The following is a 23,555-nucleotide window of genomic DNA, read 5'->3' on the forward strand; positions in this document are numbered from 1 at the left end:
AACTAGAAATGCCGGCATTTTCTGGAAGCTGATGGCTTTACAAGCAGGAGTGGGAGGGAAGGAGGAGAAGATATTGAAAAAATACCCATTAAAGCACCTTATAAGTAGAGTCTTATCTTTGAACTTCCTGCTCTCCAGCAGTCACTTTTCACTCAAGTGTAATATTGAGAAATTAGTGCTTTGCTAAAAGGGTGGAGTAGGGGGGAAACAAATACAATTAGAAGATACTCTTATTTTCAGTGACAGAATCCCAGTTGCTTAAGAATCCCTAAGCATGTATTAACAGACACCATTCCAAAAACTAAGTGCTTACAAAGCCAATTTGATCTGGAAAATCATTTAGATTTTAAAGTGAATGTTCATTTTGACCTGTTTAAACACTAAAGATCCCCTGGCCCTTTTCGAAGAACAGGAGTCAAGTTTCACCTTCTAAGCCAACTCTCTTGCCCTTGCTTCATTCCACTCTGTGTTGGTTCCCTTCACAAGGTAAGGTGTTTTAACATTTTATGCGCTTCCCAGAACAGTTTGAGTAGGAAGGTACCTTATGAGTATAAAATAATATATTCCAACACAGACATTGTGCTTATAACTAATGTAGCTTCCCCTACCCTAGGCAATAGTATCCTAAATTTTGATCACTAGGAGAAGCATAATGAAACACATGACATTTGGGAATTTCCTCCACTCTAGAATTACAGTAGGTGTGTTTGGGAGTGGGAGGATTTTAATCTTGTCAAGTCATAAGTACTACAGTTAATAAATACATTAATGTTTCAGTATGTTGATCCATTGGGTGAAAGTCTCAATCTCACTTGCCATGCCAACTTCCTTATTAGATTTTCAATTTTTGTACCATTTGTGGATAATCAGACAATTATAACCATAGATTTAATGTTTTTCCAGATTTCCATTCTTTAGTAACCATGGACATGCCCTATTATGTGTCTGCCTATTCCAAAATGTAGTGCTTTAAGAACGAGATATTTTGCTTTGGCTCCTAGAGCTGTAACAAGAGAACCACAGATTTCCTACAAATACACATCTGGCATCCTGCCTTTGTAGTCCAGGACAAATTAGTTCCAGGAAAACCACCACCACCTTCAAATCTGTGGCTGCGTGCAGAACGCAAACTGAGTTTGAGTCTACTTAGCTCATTCCATACTCAGATGAAAAATCAGGGTAGGACATATTGCTATATTTCTCTTTAGATCTTTCTTAGTGACACCATACAATTGTAAGAAGAAAAAAAGGGGTTATGCATCAGCTGCTGCTATGTGCCAGGCACTGTGCTACATTTTGGGGGATTCAGAAGTACAGAAACCTTTGTACTTTGTGAGTTCCTTGAGGAACTCACCATCTACTGGGGGAGACACACTCATAAACAGACAAATAAATATGCCATGCTTAGTCACTAACTGAGGCAGCACAGCCTGGAGGAGACATTTACTAAATGGTCAGATATATTATCTGAAGAAGTTAGAGCACTTCCAAGGACCATAGGAAGATTCTCTAGACACATTGTTTTGGTTCCATAGATCTAGAGTAAAAATTAACGTTGTTAATTTACCAGGTTATCTGAAACAGTCATACAGACAGCTCCAAGCCATTTATGCATATGGAGTCTGAGATGTCCCACCCTAACACCAAATGAACCAATGATAAGAAGTGTTCCTTGTCACCAAGGTTTCTGTTCCAAAAGAAAGCACTCTGATTTCCACCCTGTGAAATGTACCGTGTATGGTCCCAACATGGAAGACATGCCACAGCTGGTAATAAGAGACCACAGCTGAGGAAACCTTGCAACATGCCTTAAACATCCCACATGCTGCAACCATGCAAAAAATTCAGAATAAATAAAAGCCAGCTCTTCGCTGTTATGAATACTTGAGTTGTGATCCCCTCACACATGGGGTTAGAGATAAAGTCAAAAATACTTTAAACTTCAACTGAGAACCTATTTCCTCTATTTCAATTCTTTAAAATGTCTTATAACAGCATACTTATGATAAACATCATCAATTGCTGATAGAATTTCCCAGAGAAAGCAGAACTTCTCAGGGAGGGTCTCGATCTCACTCACAGCTCTTACCGCTCTCTTTGTACAGGGCTCTGTAAGTTTGCTTAAAGATGTGTAAAATTTCATGTCGTTTGACAGTCCCCTGAGGGTTCTCATGTGTGCTGTTTATCCCACTCTGTATGTGATACAACATTCACTCACAATTTTCTTCTTGGACAGCCTTAGAGGTTTGTAAAGATTGTAAATATTTAGTTTTCAAAGTCAAAACTATCCACTTTTGTTCAAAATACCTCTCTTTCAGGAAGTCTCAAACATCTGTTTAGAAAATCTTATAGCCAGTTTCTAGCCTAACACAAACTATAAAACACACACACAAAGTGATATCATCTCTAAGGGAATAAGATGTGTGGAAGACATGGAAATGGGACAGGGTTTGGGACTCAGATGTATCAGAATGTTTTGAACTATCAAAAAAATCAAAATGGCTTAATCAGTTGGAGACACTTATTTTCTCCAAAGTAAGAGGTTTAGCGACAGGATGTTTCCAGAATTAATACAGCAATTTAACAACATCCTTAAGGATTCAACTTCTTTCTGCCTTGATCCTGCTATCCTCAGTGCAGTGTCTTCCCCCCACCAATATTATGTCTTCTTTGTTGCAAGATGGCCGCAGCTGCTTCAAGTTTCATACTCCACCCATCAGTGTTCCAAAGGGCAGGCCAGAATGCATCTCATTCTTACCCCTTTTTTCAGAACAAAGTACACTTTTCCAGAAATCATTATGCAGAATTAACTTCATGTCTTTTTTTTTCTTTTGACTGAGAAGGTAGTTTTATTATTTTAATCCTACCACTTTTCTAGAAGAAAAATAAAGAAATCAACCTACTCCTGCCGCCCGTTTATTCATCACCACCAAATTAACCTTTCCATGATCATACATAGAAATCATGTCTATTACATATGTAGTTACATATATTTTAAGCAAAATGCAATTACCTTGTATTTTTCTGCAACTTGATTTTTTTATTTTTAGTTTACACATAATTGTACATGGGATATAGAATGATATTTTTCATGCATGTATACAATATGTAATAATCCAATTGAGGTAATTAGCATACACATCCCCTCAAACATTTATCATTTATTTGTGTTGCAAACATTCAAAATCCTCTCTTCTAGCTTTTTAAAAGCATACAATAAATTATCATTAACTATGTTCACCTTGCAGTGCAATAGAGCACTAGGACTTATTCCTCCTCTCTAGCTATAATGTTGTACCTGTTAATCAACCTCTCCCTGTCCTCCCCTCCCCCCTACTCTTCCCAGCCTCTAATAACTACAATTCTATTTTCTACTTCTATGAGATCAGTTTTTTTAGCTCCCACGTGAGTGAGAACATGTGGTATTTGTCTTTCTGTGCCTGACTTATTTCACTTAACATAATGTCCTCCAGGCCCATCCATCCACGTCATCATGAGTGACAGAATTTCATCCTTTTTATGGCTAAATACTACTCCATTGTGTATGTGTGTGTGTGTGTGTGTGTAAATATATATATGCCACATTTTCTTTGTCCATTCATCTGTTGATAGACATTTAGATTGATTCTATATCTTGGCTATTATGAATAGCGCCACAATAAACTTAGGGTACACAGTCATCTCTTCAGTGAAATGATTTCCTTTACTTTGGGTAAATACCCAGTAGTTAGACTGTTGAATCATATGGTAGTTCTATTTTTAGTTTTTTGAGAAACCTTCATATTGTTTTTATTAATTACTGTACTAATTTACATCCCCATCAACAGTATATAAGGGTTCTCTAAATCCCTTTTTTTTGTTTTTTGAGACACAGTCTGACTCTCTCACCCAGGCTGGAGTGCAGTGGCACCATCTCGGCTCACTGCAACCTCCACCTTCTGGGTTCAAGTGATTCTCATGCCTCATCCTCCTGAGTAGCTGGGATTACAGGACTGTACCACCACACCCACTTAATTTTTATATTTTTGGTAAAGATGGGGTTTTGCCATGTTGGCCAGGCTAGCCTCAAACTCCTGACCTCAGGTGATCTGCCCACTTCTGCCTCCCAAAGTGCTGGGATTACAGGCATGAGCCACCGTGCCCAGCCTCTAAATCTCTGTTATGTCTTATTGATAGGAATTGTGTCATTAGGCCATTCCTAACTAATTCGTAGCAAAATAATGAAATTACCAGTCTTGGTTTAGAATAATCATTATTTAACTTCCTCCAAGTACTCGAAGTTCTTGGCTGCCCAATATCTGAACAAAATTGGCAGAAAGTAGAAATGGCTATTTAATAAACAATCAAGTGTCTATCACACCAGAGAATATAAGTGCTTTGACTTTGCTTTTAATCCAGTCTCCCTAATGACTGCTTTATTGGGCAGGAAAGACGTAGCTAAGGCCACAGTTCTAAAGTCAGGGGGGTCTAGATTCAAATTCCATCTCTGTCATTTATGATCTGTAAAACTTTAGGCAAGTTACTGAGCCTAAATTCCTTTCTGATACCTTTCTAAGCCTAAAATTCCACATGTACAATGTCAGAAAAAAAATAGTAAATAGTACCATAAAGCAGGTATGTATATTAAATTAAATAATGAGTATACAATGCTTAGCCAACCATCTAACTCCTGGTGTCAACAAAGATTAGCAGTTATTAACATAATCTTACTCTAGAAACTAGCTCTCAATTCCTAAAGGACTAAAGAATTCCCCCTTTCATATGGCATTAAAAACAACAACAACAAAACCCTCAAAAATGCAAGGCCACTGAAAAAGTCTGGAGGTGGGAAGGGAAGATAACATAGTTTAATTGTATGCAGAAAAGCACATCAGTGCCTAAGCAACCACTGCAATAGGTTAGCAATCTCTTCAGAAAATATAGAAGGGCAATGTCATATGTTTAAAATCAAATATACTAGGTTCACAGTCCATCTCTCTCATCACACTCTCTCTGGCTGTAATTTCTCTTCTTTATTCATTTGGTGACTACACCCTATAAAAATGCTTAAAATCAAAATCTTTGTTTTCTCTGTTTTCTTCTCAAAAACATATTTGCCAAAAGATTTAAACAAGTGAGCAGGAATTTATAAACCCAGCTTTAAAATCAGTTACATCTAAGTAAGACACCAGATACTCAACTGGGCATTGTTTTTAAATTCCAGCTTTGTTCATTCTCAAAACTAAAGATTCCCTAAAATACATTTAGTTGCCTTTAGACCATCATCTTCTCAATCTTTAGCATATATTAGATGCAATTATTCATATAAAGAATGTCTGATTTACTTGGCTAGATGTTTTTGCTCTAATTTTAAATGGATTTGGCACCCTAGGAAAGAGTAAAATGGTCAATCACAACAGAAAGATGAACAGGGACTGCTCACCAGTTTCTCTCTTTTAGCTCTCTCATGTGTGATCAATGCAAATTAGAATTTTAAATACATTTGTAAACTGTATTTGTACCCTAATTTGAAATCTGCCCTGAGAAACTTCCAGTCTAGTGCTTAACTGGCAGAACTTCAATATGTTGCTGGGTTTGAATATGACAAATGAAATAGCAAATCTCTCCTCACATTTTTATAAATCCATTAATTTTTGAAGCTTAAAAAAATAATCTTGGAGTTTTTCATAAGCTCTTTATGAAACTTATTCTATGAGTTTCCTCAGCACCAAAAAGGGCTCTTAAGCCAGATGGATAGAAAGAAAATCTAGAAAGAAAGCATGCAAAATCTAAACCAAAACTACAAATCTCTGAATCATATAATACAACATCCAATTTTCTTTTTAGCTGTGAGTTTGCCATATGGGGATAATAAAGGGAAAATTCAAAATAAATCTCCATGATTCTTTGTTTCTATGGGCCTAAGATATTAGTCCATCTTTACAAAAAGAAAAATCCCCAGACAACTACTGTCATACATAAAGTTAGTTGTTAATCAAACTCAGAAGAAGGCAAAATAATACTTTGTATATAAAGTACACAGTTAAGAAACATTAGTTATTCTATGTAAAGGTAATGTTCACCCAAAACACAAACAAAATGGGGCAAAAATTCAGGGCAATTTAAAAACAAAAAAATCATACAATACCAGTTAGGGCAAGAATTGAAAATGACACCATCTAGGCCTGTTCTTGTTTAGGAATGTCAAAAGAAAAGATCTATAATAATTCTTTGGCTTTTCTTTAAAAGAATTTTTTTCTTACTTCTTTGTTCTGCAAGAAAAAAAACAATAATTAGCAAACCACAGATGAGAGTGAGTGCTCTCATTTAACACACCAAATATGCCACCCAAGACCGCAATTGCTGCCGTTGCCATTTTGCATGCCCGTTTTTTCCCTTGCTTTTTTAAAACTCCAAACCTCAAGGAAGGTGCAGTGAGTTGTCACTGGAAGTGCCTTAGGGAACCAACTAAATGAGAACTGAAAGAGTTTGAAGGATATTATCAAGTTACCCCTTCCAGAGAGGCAGTAAATATTTACTGAGCTTCAACTCTGTGCAAAAGTGTTGGCTATGCTCTGGACAGTGAAAAGTGTATGAGCTAAGCCCTTGCTCCTACAGGAATTTACGAAAAAGTAGGGGAAATAATGACTACATATAAAAATGAATCATGTGCATAAATAATAAACCAAAGTTGAACAGAAGTACGAAGTTTCAGTCAGGTTTATTATTTCTTTTTAATAAAAATCTTCTTTATTTCATCCGGTTATAATTCCCCACTCTCCCAAACACTGACAGTGGAAGTGAAGGCAAATCTTGCATCGGGGTTGGTAGAAGGACCTAAAGGCCTAAAGAATCCCAGCACTAGCAAGGACCCCTGGAAACAGTGTGGAAGACTTCCCCTTCAGTACTGGACATTCCATAGAATGCGAGTTCCATGAGGACGGGTAGCATGCCTGCAATACTCACAACTCTTATACCTAGAACTTCGCAAAATATCTAGAACATAGTATTTCTCAATGAAAAGTAAGTTACTATTATTTTTAAACAATTCCACGTAGGTACTTGGAAAAACCAAGTATGATAAAGTGGGGTTATTTATTTTCACTGTTCTAGCCCAGTATGGGAGAGACAGGGAAAGGAAGACAGCTCTGAAAAGCTGAAGCTGGTAGAGGGATCATCTCACACTTGAATCTGGAAGTACCCTGAAACCAAGAAAGTATACAGAGGTGCAATTGGAATTTGGGTTCCTAATGGGTTACCTAAACAAGAGCAAGAGCCAGGGTATGGATAAGGCAAAAAAGCACGATCAGAAAATAGTGCAGGTAAGCAGGAGAGAGACCTGGGAAAATGTCTGAGATAAAGCTGCTGCTGTCTGTGTAACAAATGGGTGTACCATCCTTTATTAAAGAGTTGGGGACCAAGTGATAATTATTTTGTAAGTTATCCCACATCGGACCTAAAAGTATTCCTTAAGAATCAAAGAGCTCCAAAACCATCACCTGAAGAATGTTAAGGGAAATTAGGGAGTTCAGTAAAATGACATTACAAGATAATATGTAAAAATTAATAGTATTCATTGGAATAAACAATTCAAAAATATTTCTAACAAACACTTAGAAAGTATGTTTAAGGCATCCAATTCACAATAGCAACACAAATTACAAACCTCACAAAAAATGATCAGTGTAAATAAGAAGTAAATTGTACTAACAGAAAGGACCAGAATAAAGGAGAGAGTTACCATGCTCCTGGGGTAGGGGGAAACTTCATATTTGAAAACTATCAGTTCCCAAATGGCAATCTAAATTTGCATAAATCCCAAAACTTAAATATAATTTTGATCCACATCCAACTGAACATTTTTCATACCTGACAAATACTATTATTTATCTGGAAGACACGGTGCTAAGAAAGAGCCAACATGTAATTCTAAAGAGAAGAGTAAGTAGGAAATTTAATATACTTAAATTAGGAAAATACTTTGCTATTGGGTATAATAATAAATAGATACATAAACAAATAGGAGAGGGCAAAATAGGAGATTTCAGTCCTCACACTCTCACAGAAACACTGATTTTTGACAACCATCCACAGACAGGAATACCCCTGTGGTAACCCAGGAGTCCAGGAGAGACATTCCAGCACTGCATTAGAGTAAAAAAAATTGAGAACAGATGCAGTGATTAAGTGGGAAGAACAGTTTCACTTTACCTGCATCATCTCTCTCTCAAGGCAGCACAGCTTAATGTCAAGAGGGACCTCCTCAGTCTGCCGTTTTCTCCCATGGGGGAAAATAAGGGTGAAGTAAGTGCCTGGTTTCTTCAGACTCACAAGACATTGCCCAAGGGGCCAATGTCTGCCTCATCCCCTCCAGATCACTAAGGGAATCAGCACAGCTGGATAGTCTGGGGAGAGACAGAAGCAGGAAAAAGGAGTCAGAAAGGCCTGCAAGAACCCCAAAATATCTGGCTGGGCTTTCTTGAGTTAAGGTCTTTCTCTCCTAAAGCAGTCTCAGTAAAGACTAGAGGAAGGAACTGTTTTTTCAAACGTGAAAATAGTATTCCAAGACATCAAGGAACATGAAAAATCAAGGAAACAAAACACCAAAGGAGCAAAACAAAACTCCAGTAGCTGACCCCAAATACATGGAGATCTATGAAATCCCCTGTAAAGAATTCAAAGTTATAGTTGCAAAGAAGCTCAGTAAGCTACAAGAGAAGTCATATAGGCAAATAAACAATATCAGAAAAACAATACTGAACAAAATAAAAATTCAACCAAGAGATAGAAAACATAAAAAAGAACCAAAAATAAATTCTACAGTTAAAACATATAATAATTGGCCAGGCACAGTGGCTCATGCCTGTAACCCCAGCACTTTGGGAGGCAGAGGTGGGTGGATCACTGGAGGCCAGGAGTTCAAGACCAGACTGGCCAACAAGGCGAAACACCATTTCCACTAAAAATACAAAAATTAGCTGGGCATGGTGCCATATGCCTGTAATCCCAGCTACTTGGGAGGCTACGACATGAGAATCACTTGAAGCCAGGAGGCAGAGGTTGCAGTGAGCCACGATCATGCCACTGCACTCCAGCCTGGATGACAGAGTGAGACTCTGTCAAAAAACAAGGAAGTTAGGAAGTTAGGAAGGAAGGAAGGGAAAAAGGAAAAAAGGAAAGGAGAGGCGGGATAGAGGGACAGAGAAAGAGAGAGAGGGAGGGAAGGAGGGAAAGAAAGGAAAGAAAGGAAAGGGAAGGGAAAGAGAATGGAAAGGGAGGGGAAAGGAAAAGAAAGGAAAGGAAGAAAAGAAAGGAAGAAAGAAAGAGAGAAAGAAAATAATTGATCTGAAAAATTCAATAGTTTTAATACCAGATTCTATCAAGGAGAAGAAAGAATCAGTGAACTCAAAGATAGATCATCTGAATTATTCAATCAGAAGAACAAAAAGAAAAAATAATAAAAATGTAAAGAATGCCTATATGACACGGGACATCATCAAGAGAAATAATGTACATATCATAGAAGTTCCAGAAGTAACAGAAAGAGAATGGGTCAGAAAGATTACTTAAATAAATAATGAAGAATCAGGGGAGTGAAATGAGCGTCCAGATGCATGAGGCCCAGAAAACATCAAATAGGTAGAACATAAAAAGATATTCACCAAGAAACATTATAATCAAACTGTCAAAACTTAAAGTGAAAATTTTGAAAGCAACAAAAGAAAAGCGATGTGTCACATAAAAGGAAACCTTCACAAGACTATGAGCAGATTTCTCAGTAGAAATCCTGCATGCCAAGAGAGAATGCATGCTACATCCGAAGGCAGAAGGGAAAAAAAATCAATTAAGAATAACTTACCCAACAAAACTATCCTTCCCCAAGAAGGAGAGAAAGACTTTCTCAGACAAACAAAATCTGAAGGAGTTCATCAGCACTAGAACTTCCCTACAAGAAATGCTAAACGGATTTCTTCAGCTGCAGCAAATGGCCACTAAAGAGAAACATGAAAATACATGAAGGTATAAAACTTACTGGTAAAAGTAAGTATATAACCAAATTCAGAATACTTTAATACTGAATGGTTGTGCATAGATCACTTTTAACACCAGTATAAAAGTTGGAAGTATTAAAATACAGCTACAATAATTCAATAAAGGACACATTATTTTTAAAAATGTAAATATTAATATAAATTAAATAAAAGGTAGGGAAGTAAAAAAATAAAGTTTTTATAATCAAAATTAAGTTGTTATCAGCTGAAGACAGAAAGTTGTAAGATCTTTTATGTACGCCTCATGCTAATCACAAGAAAAAATCTATTATGGACAATAGATAAAGAAAAAAGAATCAAAACATAAAACTACAAAAAACCCCATCAAATTACAAAGGAAGACGACAAAAGAAAATGAAAGGAAAAAATAATCTACAATAGAGCCAGAAAACATTAACAAAATGGCAATAGCAACTCATTACCTATCAATAATTACTAAAGTGTAAGTGGATTAAATTCTGCACTCAAAAGACATAGACTGGTTGAATAGATAAAAAAAACAAGATCTAACTATACTCTGCCCACAAGAGACTCACGTTAGCTCTAAAGACACATAGGATGAAACTAAAATGATGGAAAAAGATATCACATGCAAATGGAAACCAAATTGGGTGGCTACACTTATATCAGATAAAATAGACTATAAGTCAAAAACCATAACAAGAGGTAAAGAAGGTCATTATACAATGAAAAAAGGGTCAATTCATCAAAAGTGTATAACAATTATATATGTTCCCAACGTTGAAGCATCTAAATATATAAAGCAAATATTAATAGAGCTGAAAGGAGAAATAGACAGCAATACAATAATGGCAGGGGATTTCAGTGCCCTACTTTCAGCATTGGATAGATCATGCAAGCAGAAAATCGATTTTTAAAAATGGTGGACTTGCCAGGTGTGGTGGTTGACACCTCTAATCCCAGTATTTCAAGAGGCTGAGGTGGGGAGACCAGCCTGGCCCACATGGTGAAACCCCGTCTCTACTAAAAATACAAAATTAGCTGAGCGTGGTGGTGAGCACCTGTAATCCCAGCTACTCAGGAGGCTGAGACAGGAGAACAGTTTGAAACCAGGAGGCAGAGGCTGCAGTAAGCTGAGGTTGTGACACTGCACTCCAGCCTGGGCAATAGAGACTCTGTCTCAAAAAGAATAAAAATAAAAAAAATAGTGGACTTGAACAATACTGTAGACCAAATGAACTTAACAGACACATACAGAACATTCAATCTAACAGCAACGGAATACACATTTTTCTCATGGGCACAGAAAGCATTCTTCAGGATAAATCACGTGTTAAGCCACGAAACAAGTATGACCAAATTTAAGAAGATTTAAATCATGTCAAATGTCTTTTCCAATCACAAGGGCATGAAACTAAAAATACAATAGAAATTTTGGAAATTTCACAAATATGTGGAATAAACAACACACTCTTGAATAAATAAATAATAAATAACTTTGTACCTCATGTAACAAGAAAAACATACTAATCCCAAAGTGAACAAAAGAGAAATAATAAAGATCAGAGCAGAAATAAATGAAACAAACTAGAAATATTACTGAAACTAAGAATTGGTTTCTGAAAAGATAAAAAACATTGACAAACCTTTAGCTATACAAAGAAAAAAGATGGGGCCTATTGGCAGAGTAGGGTGGGGGAGAGAGAATATTAGAAAGGATGTCTAATGTATTCTGGGCTTAATACGTAGGTGATGGGTTGACAGGTGCAGTAAACCACTATGGCACATGATTACCTATGTAACAGACCTGCATATCCTGCACATGTACCCTAGAACTAAAAAGAAAAAAAGAGACAAGACTCAAATAAATAAAAGAATAAATGAAAGAGGAGACATTACAACTGATACCACAGAAATACAAAAGATCGTATGAGAATATGTGAACAATTCTGCTGCAACGAATTTCACAAGCTAGAAAACACTGACAAATTCCTAAATTCATACAACCTACCAAGAATCATGAAAAAATAGAAAAATATGAACAGACCAATAGCAAGTAAGGAGAGTGAAGCAATAAACAAAAGCCTCCCAACAAAGAAAAGCCCAGGACCAAATCCTTAACAAAATACTAGCAAACCATATTCAACAGCACATTAAAAGGATAATATACTATGTTTAAGATTTATCCCTGGGATGTAAGGATGGTTCAAAAAATAAATAAATAAACGTGACATACCACACTAATAGAATAAAGGATAAAAATTATTTCATTAGAATAAGAAATCTCATTAGAAGGATCATCTCATTAAACAAAAAAAAAATTGACAAAATTCAATATTTTTGTGCGATAAAAACTCTCAACAAATTAGATATACAAGGTAAGTGCCTTAACATAATAAAGGCCATAGATGACAGGTTCACAGATAACATATTCAATGGTGAAAGCTGAGATTTTCTTCTAAGATCAGGAATAAGACAAGGATGTCCACTCTCACCACTTCTATTCAATATAGTACTGAATGTCCTTGCCAGAGCAATTAGGCAAAAAAACTAAAAGAGGAGGCAGGGGAAAATAGCAGGTATCCAAATAGGAAAAGAAGACATAAAATTTTCTCTGTTTGCAGATGCCATGGTCTCATATACAGAAGACTTCATGGAAAAAAAAAAAAACTGTTAGAACTAATAAATGAATTCAGTAAACTTGTATCATACAAAGTCAACATAAAAAATTAGTCGTGTTTCTATACTGCAATAACAAACTATCCAAAAAGAAAGCAGTCCCATTTACAAGATCATCAAAAAGAAGAAAATGCTTAGGAGTATAATAACCAAGATGAAACTATACACTGAGAACTATAAAACATTGATAAAAGAAATAAGACTTAATATTGTTAAAATGTTCATACTACCCGAAGCAATGTACAAATTCAATGCAAACCTTATCAAAATTTACATAGAATTTTTTTTATACAGAAATAGAAAAAAACAATCCGAAAATTTGTATGGAACCACAAAGACCCTGAATAACCACAGCAACCTTGAGTAAGAAGAATAAAGCTGTAGGCATCACACTTCCTAATTTCAAAATCTACTACAAAGCTATAATAATCAAAAGAGTATGTCACTACCATAAAAACAGACACATAGGCCAATGGAACAGAATCAAGGACCCAGAAATTAATCCACACATATAAGGCCAACTAATGTTCAACAAGAGTGCCAAGAATGCACAATGGAGTGAAGATAGTCTCTCCAATAAATAGTGTTGCGAAAGCTGGATATCCACACATAAAAGAATGAAATTGAACCCTTATCTTACAAAAAGAATGAAATTGAACTCTTATCTTACACCATGCACACCAATCAAATCACAGTATATTAAGACCTGAAACAATAATACTCCCAGAAAAAAATATAGGGGAAACAACTTTTTGGCATTGTTCTCAGCAACCATTTTCAGACTTTGACACCAAAAGCATATGGAATAAAACCGAAAATAAACAAGTAGGATTACATAAAAATAAAAAGCTTCTTCTGCATAGCAAAGGAAACAATTAACAATGAAAAAGCAACCTAAACAATGAAAAAATATATTTGCAAACTGTGTATCTAATAAGAGGTTAATTTCCAAAATAAGTAAGGAACACATACAACTCAATAGCAAAAGAACAATCAATCTGATTTTTAAATGGGCAAAGAACGTGAATAGACTTTTGTCCAAAGAAGACATACAAATAACCAATAGGCGTATGAAAAGGTGCTCACATGAGTAACCATGAGGAAAATGCAAATCAAAATCACAGTGAGATATCATTTCACACCTGTTAAGATGACTATTATTAAAAATAAATAAATAAATAACAAGTGTTGCCTGGCAAAGATTTGGAGAAAAGGAAACCCTTACATATTATTAGTGAGAATGTAAATTAGTACAGCCATTATGGAAAACACTATGGAGTTTCTTTAAAAAAATAAAATATAACTACCACATGACCCAGCTATCACCCTTTTGCGATTTGAAAAGAATTGAAATCTGGATATTAAAGAGATACCTATGTTTGTTAACAGCATTATTCACAATAGCCAAGATATAGAAACAATCTAAATGTTCATTGACAGATGAATGGTTAAGAAAATATAGTATATACATATAGTGGAATATTTTTCAGCCTTTAAAATAGAAAATTCTGTCATTTGTGACATGAATGAACTCGTAGAACATTATGCTAAGTGAAATAGGCCACGCATTGAAAGAAAAATACTACATTTCACAAATTAGATTCAACAAATTTGTTGAATTTCTCACTTAAATGTGAAATTTAAAATAGTCAAATTCATAGAAGCAGAAAGGAGGACAGTGGTGATGAGGGGCTGCGAAAGGGGGAATATGAAAAGATGTTGGTCAATTGTTGCAAAGTTTCAGTTGTGCAAAATGAATACATTCTGGAAATCTAATGCATAGCATAATGGCTGTAGGTAACAATACCTTAATGTATACTTGAAATTTGCTAAGAAGTAGATCCTAAGGGTTCTTATCATAAAAAAGTAACTATGTGAGTTGATGGATACTTTCATTATCTTGATTGTGGTGATTATTTCACAATGTATATGTTTATCACATCAAGTTGTATACTTCAAAGACATACAATTAAAAACTGTATCAGTGTTAGTTCATTACTTGTGACAAATGACATAGTAAGATAAAACAATATGGAATACTGAGTGAGAGCTATACAAGAAGACTCTGTACCATTTTTGGAACTTTTCTGTAAAACTAAAACTATTCTAGCTGTGCAAAATACTGACGTAGAAGAAGCAACAGGAAGAGCATCTAGGCACTCTCAGTCCCCAGGGAAGCCATTTCTTACTTTGTCTCATAGGGGTCGTTGGGGAGGTCCTTGTGAAGAACAAGGAAAAGACCACAGGGAGAAGAAAACTTCCAGCTGAACTTTGTAACAATTTTGACCAAATGCAGTTTCCTGGACAGAACGTGGGAGAACTGGTGAATTAGAAGTGCAGACACAGCACCAAAGCCACAGCAGGCAAGGAGGCACAAAACCTGAAATCCCTGCTTGCTTTCTCAACTGGGAGGCTGGCAGCCTGGGGCAAGTTCTCAGCTTTGCTCACTCCCTGCCTAGATATGAAGTCGGTGCTGTGGAGGGAGCATGGTAGGAGTGAGACTGGCCGTTTGGGCTGCATGGGTGAGGTCTGTAACTGCCGGCTTTCCTCCACTTCCCTGGTGACTTGCATGACACAGCAGGGGCAGCCAGCCATAACCCACCTGGGAACATAACTCCATTGGTCTGAGAACACCCCTAACCCCCACAACAGCTGCAGCAAGCCCCGGCAAGGAGAGTTAAGCTCAGATACACCTAACTCTGCACCAACCTGATGGTCTTTCTCTACCTGCCCTGGTAGCCGAAAACAAAGGACATAATCTCTTGGGAGTTCTATGGCCCCACCCACTGTCTCATCCTCCCTATACTACTACAGCTGATGCTCTCTTGAAAGCACCATCTCCTGGTTGGAGATCAACCAACACAAAACTAGCACAATAAACAAAACTATAAACAAGGACCCTCACAGGGTCCACTTCACTCCCCTGCCACTTCCTCTGGAGTAAGTGCTGATATCCACAACTGAGAGACCTGAAGACAGTTTACATCATAGAACTCTGTGCAGATAAGCCCAGTACCAGCCCAGAGCCTAGTAGCTCCACTGGGTAGCTAAATGCAGAAGAAAAATAACAATCACTGCAGTTAGGCTCTCAGGAAGCCACATCCCTAGGGGAACGGGGAGAGCACCACATCAAGGGAGCACCCCTTGGAAAAAAGAATCTGAATAGCAGCCCTTGAGCCCCAGATATTCCCTCACAGTCTATCCAAATGAGAAGGAACCAGAAAAACATTTCCAGTAATATGATAAAACAAGGTTCTTTAGTACCCTTCAGAAATCACACTAGCTCACTAGCAATGAATCTAAACCATGAAGAAATCACTGACTTGCCAGAAAAAGAATTCAGAAGGTCAATTATTAATCCAATCAAAGAGGCACCAAAGAAAGCTTAAGTCCAACTAAATGAAATTAAAAAATGATACAAGATATGAAGGGGAAACCTTCAGTGAAATAGATAGCATAAATGAAAAACAATCACAACTTCTGGAAATGAAAGACACACTTAGAGAACTGCAAAATATAATGGAAAGTCTTAGCAATAGAATCAAACAAGTAGAAGAAAGAACTCTGGAGCACGAAGACAAGACTTTTGAATTAACTCAATCCAACAAAGGCAAAGAAATAAGAATTTTTAAAAATGAACTAAGTCAGTCAGGCACGGTGGCTCACACCTGTAATCCTAGCACTTTGGGAGGCCAAAACTGGCAGATCACCTGAGGTCAGGAGTTCTAGACCAGCCTGGCCAACGTGGTGAAACCCCGTCTCTACTAAAAATACAAAAATTAGACAGGCATAGTGGTAGTCATCAGTAATCTCAGCTACTTGGGAGGTGAAGGTTGCAGTGAGCCAAGATCATGCCATTGCACTGCAGCCTGGATGACAAAGGGAGACTCTGACTCAAAAAAAAAAAAAAAAAAAAAAAAGAACAAAGCCTCCAGGAAGTTTGAGATAATGTTAAACAACCGAACATAAGAATAATTGGTGTTCCTGAGGAAGAAGATAAATCTAAAAGCTTGGGAAACATATTTGATGGAATAATTCAGGAATATTTTCCCAGCCTTGCTAGAGACCTAGACATCTAAATACAAGAAACTCAAAGAACACCAGGGAAATTTATCACAAAAAGATCATCACCTAGGCACATAGGCATCCAGGTTATCTAAAGTTAAAGGAAAGAATCTTTATTTTCTTTTATTTTTTATTTTTATTTATTTTTTTGAGATGGAGTTTCACTCTTGCTGCCCAGGCTGGAATGCAATGGCATGGTCTCGGCTCACTGCAAGTTTCACCTCCGGGGTTCAAGCAATTCTCTTGCCTCAGCCTCCCAAGTAGCTGGGATTACAGGTGCCTGCAACCATGCCTGGCTAATTTTTGTATTTTTAGTAGAGACAGGGTTTCACCATGTTGGCCAGGCTGATCTCGAACTCCTGACCTCAGGTGATCCATGCATCTCAGCCCCCCAAAAGGCTGGGAGTACAGGTGTGAGCCAGTGTGCCCAGCAACAAAGGAAAGAATCTTAAGAGCCATGAGGCAAAAGCATCAGGTAACCTATAAAGGAAAACCTATCAGATTAACAGCAGATTTTTCAGCAGAAACCCTAAAAGCTAGAAGGGATTGGGGCCCTATCTTTAGCCTTCTTAAACAAAATAATTATCAACCAAGAGTTTGGTATCCAGCAAAACTACGCTTTGTAAATGGAAGAAAGATAGTCTTTCTCAGACAAAGAAATGTTGAGAGAAATCACTACTACCAAACCAGCACTACATGAATTGTTAAAAGGAACTCTAAATCTTGAAACAAATCCCCAAAACACACCAAAATAGAACTTCCTTAAGCATAAATCTCACAGGACCTATAAAACAAAAACACAATGAAAAACATAAGTTTTTCAGGCAACAAATAGCATAATAATAGAATGGTACCTCACATCTCAATACTAATGTTCAGTGTAAATGGCCTAAATGCTCCACTTAAAAGATGCAGAATGGCAGAACGGATAAGAATTCACCAACCAACTATCTTCTGTCTTCAAGAGACTCACCTAATACATAAGGACTCACATAAACTTAAGGTAAAGGGGTGGAAAAAGATATTCCATGCAAATGGACACTAAAAACCAGCAGAAGTAGCTATTCTTATATCAGACAAAACAAGATTTAAAGCAACAGCAATTTAAAAAGACAAAGAGGAACACTATATGATGATAAAAGGACTTGTCCCACAGGAAATATCACAATCCTAAATATATATCTATCTAACACCAGAGCTCCCAAATTCATAAAACAATTACTACCAGAGGTAAGAAATGAGATAGATAGCAACACAATAATTTGGGAGACTTCAATACTCCACTGACAGCACTAGACAGGTCATCAAGACAGAAAGTCAACAAAGAAACAATGGATTTAAACTATATCCTGGAAAAATGGACTTAATAGATATTTACAGAATATTCTATTCTACCCAACAACTATAGACTGTACATTCTATTCATCAGCACACGGAACTTTTTCTAAGATAGACCATATGATAGGCCACAAAACAAGTCTCAATAAATTTGAGAAAACTGAAATTATATCAAGTACTCTCTCAGACCATAGTTGAATAAAACTAGAAATCAACTCCAAAAGGAACCCTCAAAACCATGCAAATACATGGAAACTAAATAACCTGCTCCTGAATGATCACTGAGTCAACAATGAAATCAAGATGGAAATTTAAAAATTCTTTGAACTGAATAATAGCAACACAACCTATCAAAACCTCTGGGATACAGCAAAGACAGTGCAAAGAGGAAAGTTCATAGCCTTAAATGCCTACATCAAAAAGTCTGAAAGAGCACAGAATCTAAGGTCACATCTCAAGGAACTAGAGAAACAAAAACAAGCCAAACCCAAACACAGCAGAAGAAAGGAAATAACCAAGATTGGAGCAGAATTAAATAAATTGAAACAAAAAAATTCAAAAAGTAAATGAAACCAAAAGCTGGTTCTTTGAAAAAAAATAAAATTGATAGACCATTAGCAAGATTAACCAGAAAAGAAGAGAGAAGATCCAAATAAGCTCCATTAGAAATGTAATGGGAGATGTTACAAATGATACCACAGAAATATAAAAGATCATTCAATGCTACTATGAACACCTTTACGCACATAAACTAGAAAACCTAGAGGAAATCAGGTAAATTTCTGGAAATATACAACCCTCCCAGATTAAACCAGGAAGAAATAGAAACTGAAGAGACCAATAGCCAGCAGTCAGATTGAAATGGCAATAAAAAAAATTGCCAACAAAAAAAGTCCAGGACCAGATGGATTAACAGCTGAATTCTATCAGACATTCAAAGAATTGGTACCAATTCTATTGACACTATCTGATAAGACAGAAAAAGAGGAAATCCTCCTTAAATCATTCTATGAAGCCAGTGTCACCCTAACACCAAAACCAGGAAAGGACATAACGAAAAAAGAAAACTAGAGACCAATATCCCTAATGAACATAGATGCAAAAATCCTCAACAAAATACTAGCAAACCAAATCAAATAGCATATCAAAAAGATAATCCATCATGATCAAGTGGGTTTCACGATCAAGTGGGTTTCATACGAGGAATGTAGGGATGGTTTAACATACACAAGTCAATAAATGTGATATACCACATAAACAGAATTAAAAACAAAAATCACATGATCATCTCAATAGATGCAGAAAAAGCATTTTACAAAATCCGGCATCATGTTATGATTAAAACCCTCAGCAAAATCAGCATAGAAGGGACATACATACCTTAATGTAATAAAAGCCATCTATAACAAACCCACAGTCAACATTATACTGAATGGGAAAAAGCTGAAAACATTCCCCCTAAGAACTGGAACACAACAAGGATGCTCACTCTCACCACTTCTATTCAACATAGTATTGGAAATCCTAGCCAGAGCCATCAGACTAGCAACAGAATAAAGCCCATGCAGATTAGAAAAGAGGAAGTCAAACTGTCACTGTTTGCTGATGATATGATCATATACCTAGAAAACCCTAAGGACTCCTCCAAAAAACTCCTAGAACTTATAAATAAATTCAGCAAAGTTTCAGGATAAAAATTAATGTACATAAATCAGTAGCCCTGCTATACAACAACAGCAACCAAGCTGAGAATCAAATCAAAGACTCAACCCCTTACACAATAGCTGCAAAAAATAAAACAAAATAAAATACTTAGGAATATACCTAACTAAGGAAGTGAAAGAGATCTACAAGGAAAACTACAAAACACTGCTGAAAGAAATCACTGATGACACAAACAAATGGAAACACATCTCATGCTCATGGATAGGTAGACTCAACATTCCAAAAAATGACCATACTGCCAAAAGCAATCTACAAATTCAATGCAATTCCCATCAAAATATCACCATCATTCTTTACAGGACTAGAAAAAAAAAGTCCTAAACTTCATATGGAACGAAAAGAGTCCTCATAGCCAAAGAAAGGCTAAGCAAAAAGAACAAATCTGGAGGCTTCACATTATCTGACTTTAAACTATATTATAAGGCCATAGTCACCAAAACAGCATGGTACTGGTATAAAACTAGGCAGATAGACCAATAGAACAGAATAGAAAACCCAGAAATAAAGCCCAGTACTTACAGGCAACTGATCTTGAACAAAGCAAACAAAAACATAAAGTGGGGAAAGGATACCCTATTCAACAAATGATGCTGGGATGACTGGCTAGCCACATGTAGAAGAATGGAACTGGATCCTCATCTCTTACCTTATACAAAAGCAACTCAAGATAGATCAAATACTTAAATCTAAGACCGAAACCACAAAAAGTCTAGAAGATAACACTGGAAAAACCCTTTTAGACATTGGCTTAAGCAAAGACTTCAAGACCAAGAACCCAAAAGCAAATATAACAAAACCAAAGATAAATAGATGGGACTTAATTAAACTAAAAAAGTTTCTGCAGAGCAAAAGAAACAATTAACGGAGTAAACAGACAATCCACAGAGTGGGAGAAAAATCTTTGCAATTTATACTTCCAACAAAGGACTAATACCCAGAATGTACAAGGAACTCTAACAAATCAGCAAGAGAAAAACAACCCCATCAAAAAGTAGGCTAAGGACATGAATAGACAAGTCTCAAAAGAAGACATACAAATGGCCAACAAATGTATGAAAAACTGCTCAATATCACTTATGATCAGGGAAATGCAAATCAAAATCACAATGCCATGCCACCTTACTCTTGCAAGAATGGCCATAATCAAAAAATGAAATGATAACAGATGTTGACATGGATGTGGTGAAAATGGAACACTTTTACACTGCTGGTGGAATGTAAACTAGTATAACCACTACGGGAAATAATGTGAAGATTCCTTAAGGAACTAAAAGTAGAACTACTATTTGATCCAGCAATCCCACTGCTGAGTATCTGCCCAGAAGAAAAGAAGTCATTATTCGAAAACGATACTTGCAAGATGGCCGAATAGGAACAGCTCCAGTCTCCAACTCCCAGCGCAAGCGACACAGAAGACCGGTGATTTCTGCATTTTCAACTGAGGTACTGGGGTCATCTCACTAGGGAGTGCCGGACAATCGGAGCTGGTCAGCTGCTGCAGCCCGACCAGCGAGAGCTGAAGCAGGGCGAGGCATCGCCTCACCTGGAAGCACAAGGGGGAAGGGAATCCCTTTTCCTAGCTAGGGGAACTGAGACACACAACACCTGGAAAATCGGGTAACTCCCACCCCAATACTGCGCTTTAAGCAAACAGGCACACCAGGAGAATATATCCCACACCTGGCCGGGAGGGTCCCACGCCCACGGAGCCTCCCTCATTGCTAACACAGCAGTCTGCGGCGATCTATCCGCAAGGCAGCAGCGAGGCTGGGGGAGGGGCGCCCACCATTGCTGAGGCTTAAGTAGGTAAAAAAAGCCACTGGGAAGCTCGAACTGGGTGGAGCTCACAGCAGCTCAAGGAAGCCTGCCTGTCTCTGTAGACTCCACCTCTGGGGACAGCACACAGCTGAAGACCAACAGGGGAAGCAGCGGGGGCCTGTGCAGACGTGAGTGACTCTGTCTGACAGCTTTGGGGAGAGCCGTGGATCTCCCAATGCGGAGGTTGAGATCTGAGAAAGGACAGACTGCCTGCTCAGGTGGGTCCCTGACCCCTGAGTAGCCTAGCTGGGAGACATCCCCCACTAGGGCCAGTCTGACACCCCACACCTCACAGGGTGGAGTACACCCCTGAGAGGAAGCTTCCAAAGGAAGAATCAGACAGGTACACTCGCTGTTCAGCAATATTCTATCTTCTGCAACCTCTGCTGCTGATACCCAAGAAAACAGGGTCGGGAGTGGACCTCAAGCAATCTCCAACAGACCTATAGCTGAGGGTCCTGACTGTCAGAAGGAAAACTATCAAACAGGAAGGAGACCTATACCAAAACCCCATCAGTACATCACCATCATCAAAGACCAGAGACAGATAATACCACAAAGATGGGGAAAAAGCAGGGCAGAAAAGCTGGAAATTCAAAAAATAAGAGTGCATCTCCCCCTGCAAAGGAATGCAGCCCATCGCCAGCAACGGATCAAAGCTGGTCAGAGAATGACTTTGACGAGATGAGAGAAGAAGGCTTCAGTCCATCAAACTTCTCAGAGCTAAAGGAGGAATTATGTACCCAGTGCAAAGAAACTAAAAATCTTGAAAAAAGAGTGGAAGAATTGACAGCTAGACTAATTAATGCAGAGAAGGTCATAAACGAAATGACAGAGATGAAAACCATGACACGAGAAATACGTGACAAATGCACAAGCTTCAGTAACTGACTCGATCAACTGGAAGAAAGAGTATCAGCGATTGAGGATCAAATGAATGAAATGAAGCGAGAAGAGAAACCAAAAGAAAAAAGAAGAAAAAGAAATGAACAAAGCCTGCAAGAAGTATGGGATTATGTAAAAAGACTAAATCTACGTCTGATTGGGGTGCCTGAAAGTGAGGGGGAAAATGGAACCAAGTTGGAAAACACTCTTCAGGATATCATCCAGGAGAATTTCCCCAACCTAGTAGGGCAGGCCAACATTCAAATTCAGGAAATACAGAGAACGCCACAAAGATACTCCTCAGAAGGGCAACTCCAAGACACATAATTGCCAGATTCACCAAAGTTGAAATGAAGGAAAAAATCTTAAGGGCAGCCAGAGAGAAAGGTCGGGTTACCCACAAAGGGAAGCCCATCAGACTAACAGCAGATCTCTCGGCAGAAACTCTACAAGCCAGAAGAGAGTGGGGGCCAATATTCAACGTTCTTAAAGAAAAGAATTTTAAACCCAGAATTTCATATCCAGCCAAACTAAGTTTCATAAGTGAAGGAGAAAGAAAATCCTTTACAGATAAGCAAATGCTTAGAGATTTTGTCACCACCAGGCCTGCCTTACAAGAGACCCTGAAGGAAGCCCTACACATGGAAAGGAACAACCAGTACCAGCCATTGCAAAAACATGCCAAAATGTAAAGACCATTGAGGCTAGGAAGAAACTGCATCAACTAATGAGCAAAATAACCAGTTAATATCATAATGGCAGGATCAAGTTCACACATACCAATATTAACCTTAAATGTTAATGGACTAAATGCTCCAATTAAAAGACACAGACTGGCAAACTGGATAAAGAATCAAGACCCATCAGTCTGCTGTATTCAGGAGACCCATCTCACATGCAGAGACATACATAGGCTCAAAATAAAGGGATGGAGGAAGATCTACCAAGCAAATGGAGAACAAAAAAAAGCAGGGGTTGCAATCCTAGTCTCTGATAAAACAGACTTTAAACCATCAAAGATCAAAAGAGACAAAGAAGGCCATTACATAATGG

This window comes from Rhinopithecus roxellana, chromosome 10 (genome assembly GCF_007565055.1).
Source record: "Rhinopithecus roxellana isolate Shanxi Qingling chromosome 10, ASM756505v1, whole genome shotgun sequence".
Classification (NCBI taxonomy): Eukaryota; Metazoa; Chordata; class Mammalia; order Primates; family Cercopithecidae; genus Rhinopithecus; species Rhinopithecus roxellana.